Genomic DNA, 10,958 nt, shown 5'->3' with positions numbered 1-10,958 from the left:
ACTGCTATAGGAAAGTCGGCAAGAGGTTAGGGCATTGAGGAGCATGTGACGCACTTCATGTGACTGTGCTGGGCAACTCAGCACTGTTACATAGGAACTTTATAGCCCAATGTAGCTTCAACTCATATTCTGATGGGGAAGTCCGCTTTCAAACACACCTGTTGCTTTTCATTTTGAAGTGGTTGTAAAGGCAGAAGGTTTTTATCTTAATGGATTCTATGTATTAAGATAAAAAGCCTTCTGTGTGCAGCAGCTGCCCCAAAACACCTAATACTTACCTGAGCCCCATCTCTATCCAACAATGTCTAGAAGTGCCTTGGTCATCTGGGACTCTCCCATTGGCTCCCACTGCTGTCAATCAAAGTCAGTTAGCCAATCAGGAGAGAGAGGGGGTGGGGCCATACCAGGGCTCTGTGTCTGAATGTCTGAACTCAGCTCGGGTGCCCCCAAAGCAAGCTGCTTGCTGTGGGGGCATTGAACAGAAGGGAGGGACCCGGGTAGCCAAAGAGGGACCCGAAAAGTGGAGGATCTGGGCTGCAAAACCACTGCACAGTGCAGGTAAGTATAACATGTTTGTTATTTTTATAGAAAAAAATGAGACTGTACAATCACTTTAAGTACCGTATTTATCAGCGTATAACACGCACTTTTTTCCCTGAAAATCAGGGGAAAATCGTGGGTGTGTGTTATACGCCGATCCCCCGCCGATTGTGAGCTTTTCGGACGCTCTCAGCGGCTTTTGGCTTTTCTCGGCGGCTTTGAAAATGGTGCCGCCATTCTCGGCCGCTTTCGGCCATTCTCGCCGGCTCTCGCCCGCCTTCGGCCATTCTCGGCGGCTCTTGGCCGCTTTCGGCAATTCTCGGCGGCTCTCGGCCATTCTCGACGGCTTTCGGCCACTTTTGGCCATTCTCTGCACCTCTCACAGTCCCGCAGGAGCCGCCGAAAGCCGAATGCATCCAAGAGCGTCCGAGAGCGGCCAAGAGCCGCCGAGAATGGCCGAAAGCGACCGAGAGCCGCCGAGAATGGCCGAAAGCGGCCGAGAACAGCGGCACCATTTTCAAAGATGCAAACGACACTGGCTACAGAGGGACACTGACAAGGCTGCAATCGGGTACAAGACTACAGATGGACACTAACAAGGCTGCAATGGGGGACAAGGCTGCAATGGGGGACAAGGCTGCAATGGGGACAAGGCTGCAATGGGGGACAAGGCTGCAATGGGGGACAATGCTGCAATGGGGGACAATGCTGCAATGGGGACAAGGCTGCAATGGGGACAAGGCTGCAATGGGGGACAAGGCTGCAATCAGGGACAACACTACAGATGAACACTGACAAGGCTGCAGATGGACACTGATGAGGCTGCATTGATGGGCATTTAAATGTAAGTTTTTTTCCTTAAACTTTCCTCCTAAAAGTTTTTTTCCTTAAAATTCCCTCCTAAACTTGGGGTGCGTGTTATATGCCGGCGTGTGTTATACGCCGATAAATACGGTATCTGTGTCGATGGGCTTTTTTTTTTTTTTACTTCAAGCAGGTTTTCCATTACCATGTAGGCCAATAGCAAAACAAAACCCACTTGAAGCAAGTCAAATGCAGGTCAGAAGGAGGGCAACTACAGGTCAGATTTACCTTTCAATTAATCCTGAATGATTTTAGAATCTTCTCAAACTGATGTAATTGACACAAGCACAAAGCCCATTGATAGAGGTCATAAAGCTAATTAGTTGCTATAGGCTACTGGACTTTTAACATCACAATTACTATTTGCACTGCTTAATTAAATAGTAGATAATACACTAGGGTAGCAACACATATTTATTAGACCCAGCAGAAAAATGCATCAGCACATCATGATTCAGAAGTCATCATACCCTGATCGTTCCCACAGAAATATTGTTTGAACTCCTCCTCTTTGCTTCTGTTATGTCATATTTATACCTATACAGATATAATGGCAAAGTTAGGAGTTATTTTTACCTTTCTACCAAAATAGTCATCTAAGTGATTCATCGACTTCTCTATACAGCTACAAGTGTAAAAGAAATATTTTCAGTCATGGAAATCCAAGCTGTCACCATAGCAACATCCTTTTTTTTCAAGCATGGAAGGAAAAACCCTTTAATGAGCATTGTATAAATACTCTTGGCTGGATTCTAATGTGATCACTATTAGTAATAATTATTATGATTTATCTGATGTTATGTTAATAAGTATTATGGAACTGAAGATTAAAGCAATTTATATGAAATTTACTAAAACCAAAGCAATGTGGTAATGCCCAGAGAAGAGAAGATGCTGAATATGAGTTTAGGTAGCTCTTCATTTCGCCATAATTCCAACTTAAAGGGGTCACTGTCATTGAAAAGAAAAAGAAAAAAATATATATACAGCCATGGCCAAAAGTTTTGAGAATGACACAAATATTCATTTTCACAAAGTCTGCTGCCTCAGTTTTTATGATGGCAACTTGCATATACACTGGAATGTTATGAAGAGTGAGAAGATGAATTGCAATTAATTGCAAAGTCCCTCTTTGCCATGAAAATTAACTTAATCCCATAAAAAACATTTCCACTGCATTTGTGAAGAAGGCTTCAGGGTGCCCCAGAAAGTCCAGTTGATGCAGCTGAGGGATCGGGTCACCACCAGTGCAGAGTTTGCTCAGGAATGGCAGCAGGCAGGTATGAGTGCATCTACATGCACAGTGAGACAAAGACATTTGGAGGGTGGTTTGATGTCAAGAACTTCTCCCAACCATCCAAGAACAGTTTGGTGATGGGTACATTTGTACCCATTACCATTTCACACAGGGGGGCTGGGATCTGGTGGTCCCCTTGTTAAAGGGGGCTTCCAGATTCTGATAAGGCCCTGCCCGCATACCCCCACAACCACCGGGCAAGGGTTGCGGGGATGAGGCCCTTGTCCGCATCAACAAGGGGACATCCTCCCCATGTTGAGGGCATGTTAATTTTGGCACGGGGTTCCCCTTAAAATCCATACCAGACCCTTCAGGTCAAATTTTGGTTCGGGGTTCCCTTAATATTCACACCAGCCCCAAAGGAGACCCAACAATTTATTATAGTTGCCGGCGCTACCGCTAGTACTTTTAAATGACTTTCCTTTCCTTTAGAAATGTCATTTTGCTTTCAGACTGTTGTAAACATAGGAAACATGCGCCACTTTACAGGTATACTATAGACACCTCCCAGGTACGAAATTTAAAGGAATATTACACTTTTATTGTTTTACTTTAAGCATTATTAAAATCACTGCTCCCGAAAAAACGGCCGTTTTTAAAACTTTTTTTGGATTGATCCAAAGCACCCTCCCAATGTTGAGGGCATGTGGCTTGGTACGGTTCAGGAGGGGGGGCGCTCTCTCATCCCCCTCTCTTTTCCTGCGGCCTGCCAGGTTGCATGCTCGGATAAGGGTCTGGTATAGATTTTGAGGGGGACCCCACGCCATTTTTTAAAAAAAAATTTGGACGGGGTTCCCCTTAATATCCATACCAGACCTGAAGGGCCTGGTATGGAATTTAGGGGGACCCCCCATGTCTTTTTTTTTTTTAATTTTGGTTCGGGGTTCCCCTATGGGGAATTCCCATGCCGTTTTTATCAATGAACTTTTATGTGTATTGTCAGACCGGCAATTCATTAATAGCCGCGAGTAGTTTAAATGAGTTTTTTTCCTTTGAAATGTCATTTTGCTGTCAGACTGTTCTAAACAGGGAAACATGCGTCCCTTTACAGGCATACTATAGACACCCCCAGGTACGAAATTTAAAGGGATAATACATTTTTATTATATAACTTTAAGCATTATTAAAATCACTGTTCCCGAAAAAACGTCCGTTTTTAAAACTTTTTATTGCATTGATCCATGTCCCCTGGGGCAGGACCCAGGTCCCCAAACACTTTTTATGACAATAACTTGCATATTAACCCTTAAAATTAGCACTTTTGATTTTTCACGTTTGTGTCCCATAGACTTTAATGGTGTTTGCTTGTTTAAACAAATGTTTTGCCTGTTCGCATGCTCTGCTGCAAACCAAACAGGGGGGTGTTCGGCCCATCCCTAGTGATAACTAAGTGGCTTGAGGAACAAAAAAAATCAACATTTTGGGTCCATGGCCAGGAAACTCCCCAGACCTTAATTGTATTGAGACTGTGTGGTCAATCCTCAAAACAACAAAACAAACCCCACAAATTCTGACACTCCAAGCATTGATTATGGAAGAATGGGCTGCAACCGGTCAGGATTAGGGATGAGCCGAACACCCCCGGTTCGGTTCTCACATGCGAACGGACCGAAAGTTTGCGCAAACTATAGAACCCTATTAAAGTCTATGGGACTCGAACGTTCAAAAGTGCTAATTTTAAAGGCTAATATGCAAGTTATTGTCCAAAAAAGGGTTTGGGGACCCAGGTACTGCCCCAGGGGACATTTATCACTGCAAAAAAAGGTTTAAAAACTGACGTTTTTTGGGAGCAGTGATTTTAATGATGCTTAAAGTGAAATATTTCTTTAAATATCGTACCTGGGGGGTGTCTATAGTATGCCTGTAAAGTGGCGCATGTTTCCTGTGCTTAGAACAGTCCCTGCACAAAATGACACTTTTAAAGGAATAAAAGACATTTAAAACTGTTTGCGGCTTTAATGTAATGTCGGGTCCCGGCAATATGGATGAAAATCAGTGAGTCAAATGGCATGGGAACCCCCCACCCCCCAGTCCATTACCAGGCACTTTGGGTCTTGTATGGATATTAAGGGGAACCCCGCACCCAAATTTAAAAAAGGAAAGGCGTGGGGTCCAAGTCCCTATATACTTTGAACAGCGGTATACAGACAGTGCAAACAAGACAGGGACTATAGGTTTGTTGTTAAGTAGAATCTGTTTGTAATTTTGAACTGGTACATTTTTAAAGTGTAGCTCCAGCCAAAAAATCTATTTTTAAGCTTTTTGGAAAACATAGGGAAGGGTTATCACCCCTGTAACATTTGTTTTGCTGTCTGTGCACCTCTTCAGAAGATTTCACCTCACTTTCTGTCCCAATGACAAATGTTTTTTGAAAATGAGGGGTTTTTAGTGAAACAAGGATTGGTGATAAAGCATCAGTGAAGAGGAGACACGTTTTTCCCATATTAACTCTTACAGGAGAGTATTTCCCTTCCTAGGGGTAGATTTCATCTCACTTCCTTTTGTCTCCTTCCGTGTGCAAGTAGGAGTCGTTTGTAAGTTGGATGTTTGAAAGTAGGAGCCTTCCCTATATACTCTGCAGAAATTGGGGCCTAAGGTGTTGGTGTTGCCACAACACTGTAAGCCCTCACAGTTACTCTTGGTGGGCGCAGGAACGGGCCCTGCTGTGAAATATTAGATCAAGAATTGTAATTACATGCCATTGTTGAACAGTGGTAGAAAAATTGGGCCTTTGGTGGTGGTGGTGGTGCTGGTGCCACAACACTGTAAGTCCTCACAGATACCCTTGGTGGGCGCTGGAATGGGCCCTGCTGTGAAATATTATATCAAGAATTGTAATTACATGCACCTGTTGAACAGGGGCAGAAAAATTGTGCCTTTGGTGGTGGTGGTGGTGTTGCCACAACACTGTAAGCCCTCACAGTTACTCTTGGTGGGTGCAAGAATGGGCCCTGCTGTGAAATATTAGATCAAGAATTGTAATTACATGTCCCTGTTGAACAGGGGCAGAAAAATTGGGCCTTGGGCACTGGTGCCACAACACTGCAACCCCTCACAGATGCTATAGTTGGAGCGCAGGAATGAGCCCTGCTGCAAAGTATTGCATAAAAGATTGTTATTATACGTCCCTGTTAAACAGGGGCAGAAAATTTGGGCCTTGGGCACTGGTACTGGTGCCACAACACTGCAACCCCTCATAGATACTCTAGTTGGAGCGCATGAATGAGCCCTGCTGCAAAGCATCGCATCAAAAATTGTAATTACACGCCCCTGTTAAACAGGGGCTGAAAAATTGCCACAAAACTGCAACCCCTCACAGATGCTATAGCTGGAGTGCAGGAACGAGCCTTGCTGCAAAGTATTGCATCAAAAATTGTAATTATACACCCCTGTTAAACAGGGGCTGGAAAATTGGGCCTTGGGCACTGGTGCTGGTGCCACAACACTGCAACCCCTCACAGATACTATAGTTGGAGTGCAGGAATGAGCCCTGCTTCAAAGTATTGCATCAAAAATTGTAATTACACGCCCCTGTTGAACAGGGGCAGAAAAATTGGGCCTTGGCCACTGGTGGCGGTGCCCAGAACCAAAAATGTTCTTACAAGCTATCAGCATGAAAATTGAGGACGAAGAGGATTGTGATTCAGCATAACAGGATAGTCACTCAGCATCAGCATAGGCAGTCATGAAGGGATCTCACATAAAAAAAAATCAATCGGTTACATCAGCATCAGGTGCTTGGTAGCTGATGATCCAAGACTGATTCATTTTTATGAAGGTCAGCTGATCGACCGATTCGGTGGACAGGCGCACCCTGTGATTGGTTACAAAGCCTGAAGCAGCACTGAATGTGCGTTCCGAAAGATGGATGCAGGACAGGCCAGTAGCTCAATTGCATACTGTGCAAGCTCTGGCCAGTGATCCATATTCAAGACCCTGTAACCCAGAGGATTTTCGATGGGAAAGGTGTCAAAGTCTGATCTTGCCCCTAGGTAATCCTGCACCATGTAAATCAGACGCTGGAACCGATCAGACCTTGGGGCTGCAGACTAAAAAATTGCCTGAACACATCGGTCAGACGGCCACCTTCTCCACTGCTCCTTCTGTGACTGACCAAAGCCTCAGCAACACGTTGTCCAGGAGGACCAGGAAATTGTAACCTCCCAGGCCCTGGAAACGCGTTGCACAAACCTTTCTGCAAGGCCTCCCAAAGATGTTTCATCCTCTGCTCCCTCTGTGAGGGCAAGATAAGGTCCGCAACCTTACCCTTGTAATGTGGATCAAGGAGGGTTGCCAGCCAGTAATCATCCCTCCTCTTGATACCACGAATACAAGGATCCTTCCACAGGCTTTGCAGGATCAGGGAGGCCATGCAGCATAGGTTTGCTGAGGCATTCGGTCCAGAGTCCTCTGGGTCACTAAGGACGACATGATCCACAGCCACCTCCTCCCAACCACGTACAAGTCCATGGGTTTCTTCAGACTGTAAATGATCCCTTAAAGACTGCTGCTGATGCTGAGTGCCAGGCTCCGCCTCCATGCTGACACAATCCTCCTTATCCTCCTCCTCCTCTTCCTGTGTGATTGGCAGGCACGCTGGAACACTGTCTGGATAAAGAGGGCCTTGAGAGGTAAGGAAGTCCTCCACTTCCTCCCTCTGTTCTGCCTCAAGTGCCCTGTCCATTATTCCTTGCAGCATGTGCTCCAACAGGTGGACAAGAGGGACAGTGTCACTGATGCATGCACTGTCACTGCTCACCATCCTCGTGACCTCCTCAAATGGTGACAGGACAGTGCATGCATCCCTGATCATAGCCCACTGGTGTGGGGAAAAAAACAAGGTCCCCTGACCCTGTCCTGGTGCCATAGTCGCATAGGTACTCATCTCATCGATGGCCCTCTACTGCGTGTGCAGCCACTGCAGCATGGCCAACGTTGAGTTCCACCTGGTGGGCATGTCACAGATTAGGCGGTTCTTGGGCATGTTAAATTCCTTTTGGAGGTCAGCCAGCTGAGCACTGGCATTATATGACCTGCGGAAATGCACACAGACTTTGCTAGCCTGCCTCAGGACATCCTGTAAGCCCGGGTACCTGCCCAAGAACCGCTGCACCACCAAGTTAAGGATGTGAGCCAAACAGGGCATAGAATCTCTGTCCCAGTGTGGCTCCTGTCCCCCAAGCACACCAGCTCAAGCACCACATGGCATCTTTGTGCCTGCATGCTTGCGTAGCCCCTTGAATGCCTACAGAGCACCGCTGGTTCTGAGGACAAACCAGCACAGAAAGAGGCCATGGAGGAAGAAGAAGAGGAGGGGGTGGAGGAGAGAGGTGTGGCAGAATCACCACTAGTAGAATTTTGGAGGTGTGGTGGTGGAACAACCTCCAACACTACTACACCCTGTCCTGCATCCTTCCCAGCTGCCAGAAGAGTCACCCAGTGTGCGCTGAAAGATAGGTAACGTCCCTGTCCATGCCTGCTGGACCATGAGTCAGCGGTAATATGCTCGTTACCACTGACCGCCCTGTCCAGTGAGGCCAAGACATTGCCTTCCACATGCCGGTAGAGAGCCATAATCACCTTCCGTGAGAAAAAGTGGTGTTTGGGAAACTGCAACTGAGGAACCACACATTCCACAAACTCACGGAGGGGGGCAGAGTCTACCAACTGAAAAGGCAGCAGTTGAAGTGCTAGCAATTTAGCCAAGCTAGCATTCAACCGTTTAGCATGGGGATGGCTGGGAGCTAACTTCTTTCGGCGGTGCAGCAGCTGGGGCAGGGAAATTTGCCTGGTACAATCTGACGTCGGTGTATTTGGCCACAAGTACTTGGCTTTGACACACCTAATTCTGCACCTTCATTCCTCTCAGTGCAGGTTTCAGAGAGGACTGAAGGTATAGTGGGGTTGGATATCCCAGCTGATAAGAAGTAAGGAGAGGTCCGCTTTGTTCTTTGGTGTGGGTCTTTTAGGTACACTTGCCAATGAACTGCATGGCAGGTCAACATATGTCTGGTCAAGCATGTGGTGCCCAAGCGGGTGATGTTTTGGCCACACGAGATACGCTTGAGGCATATGTTGCAAATAGCAGGGGTGGGATCTGATGCACTCATCTCGAAAAAGGCCCACACCAAAGAACTTTTGGAATAATGCGCAGAGACAGCAGCGCCCTGCACATGCGGAGCTCTGCAGTGTGATGCAGTCGGTGTGCTGCCCTTAAGCTGGCCCCTGGAGGGCATCCTGCCTCGTTGGAGATGTGCCTCCTCCTCCTCTCTCCTCTCAGGCACCCACGTTGAGTCAGTGACTTCCTCATCATCCCCTCCCTCCTCATCACTGCAGCAAAGCTGGCAGTATGCTGCAGTTGGGGGAACATGACTGCCAGATTGTTGTCTTTCTTGGGCACCCCCTCTCTCTGGGCTCACGTTACTGCCTTCCTCTAGCTGGGTACCATCATTGGAGCCTTCAAGACGCTGGGTATCCTCCTGGAGCATGTACCCAACACTGTGGTCAAACAGTTCGGGGGACTCCTCAGGAGGACATGGTGGGGCTAGGGAAGGAGTGACTGGTGCCATTGAGCCGAGGGAAGAGGCCACGTTGGCAGCTGCTTTGCCAGACAAAGTACCCTGAGCCTCGGTGAGAGAGGATGAGGAGGATGAGGACGGCTTGGTCATCCACTCTACCAAGTCTTCCACATGTTGCTGCTCAACACGGCCAGCTGCCAAAAAAAAGGACAAGGGTGTCACACGGCCACGTGCTGATGATGATGCACCGTCTCCACAACCAGCACTGTTGCCTCTAGACACAGAGCCTGCTTGCTCTCTTTTATTGGCTTGTGACTGTCTGCCTCTCCTTGTTAGCCTTCCAGACATACTAATGGCCTGCAGTGAGATGTAGCTGCACAAGCTGGGATGTATATATATACTGATACTGCAGCTAGCAGAATCAACTGCCTGCCTGTAGTATTATTAGTATGAGAACACCAGCAATTGTCTTCAGGTAGCTTTAGGTGCACACTGTGCAGAGGACGCACTACACTAACTGTAAATACTGCAGCTGCCTGCCTGTGGTACTAATAAGATCAGAAGAACACCACCAAATTTCTTTAGGAGCTTTAAGTGCACACTGTGCAGAGGACACAGTACACTAACTGTAAATACTGTAGCTGCCTGCCTGTGGTATTAATAGGATCAGAACAACATCAATTATCTTCAGGTAGCTTTAGGTGCACACTGTGCAGAGGACGCACTACACTAACTATAAATACTGCAGCTGCCTGTGGTACTAATAGGATCAGAAGAACACCACCAATTTTCTTCAGGTAGCTTTAGGTGCACACTGTGCAGGGGACACAGTACACGAACTGTAAATACTGCAGCTGCCTGCAGTACTAATAGGATCAGACAAACACCACTAATTTTCTTCAGGTAGCTTTAGGTGCACACTGTGCAGAGGATGCACTACACTAGCTGTAAATACTGCAGCTGCCTGCAGTACTAATAGGATCAGAACACCACCAATTTTCTTCAGGTAGCTTTAGGTGCACATTGTGCAGAGGACGCACTACACTAACTCTAAATACTGCAGCTGCCTGCAGTACTAACAGGATCAGAAGAACACCACCAATTTTCTTCAGGTAGCTTTAGGTGCACACTGTGCAGAGGATGCAATACACTAACTGTAAATACTGCAGCTGCCTGCAGTACTAATAGGATCAGAAGAACACCACCAATTTTCTTCAGGTAACTTTAGATGCACACTGTGCAGAGGACGCACTACACTAACTCTAAATACTGCAGCTGCCTGCAGTACTAATAGGATCAGAAGAACACCACCAATTTTCTTCAGGTAGCTTTAGGTGCACACTGTGCAGAGGATGCACTACACTAACTGTAAGTACTGCAGCTGCCTGCGGTACTAATAGGATTAGAAGAACACCACCAATTTTTTTCAGGTAGCTTTAGGTGCACACTGTGCAGAGGATGCACTACACTAATTGTAAATACTGCAGCTGCCTGTAGTACAAATAGGATCAGAAGAACACCACCTATTGTCTTCAGGTAGCTTTAGGTGCACACTGTGCAGAGGAGGCACTACACTAACTGTTAATACTGCAGCTGCCTGCCTGTGGTACTAATAGGATCAGAAGAACACCACCAATTTTCTTCAGGTAGCTTTAGGAGCACACGGTGCAGAGGACACAGTACACTAACTGTAAATACTGTAGCTGCCTGCGGTATTAATAGGATCAGAACAACAGCAA

The sequence above is a fragment of the Aquarana catesbeiana genome, linkage group LG09 (genome assembly GCF_042186555.1).
Source record: "Aquarana catesbeiana isolate 2022-GZ linkage group LG09, ASM4218655v1, whole genome shotgun sequence".
Classification (NCBI taxonomy): domain Eukaryota; kingdom Metazoa; phylum Chordata; class Amphibia; order Anura; family Ranidae; genus Aquarana; species Aquarana catesbeiana.
Note: the sequence above shows the minus strand (reverse complement) of the source record.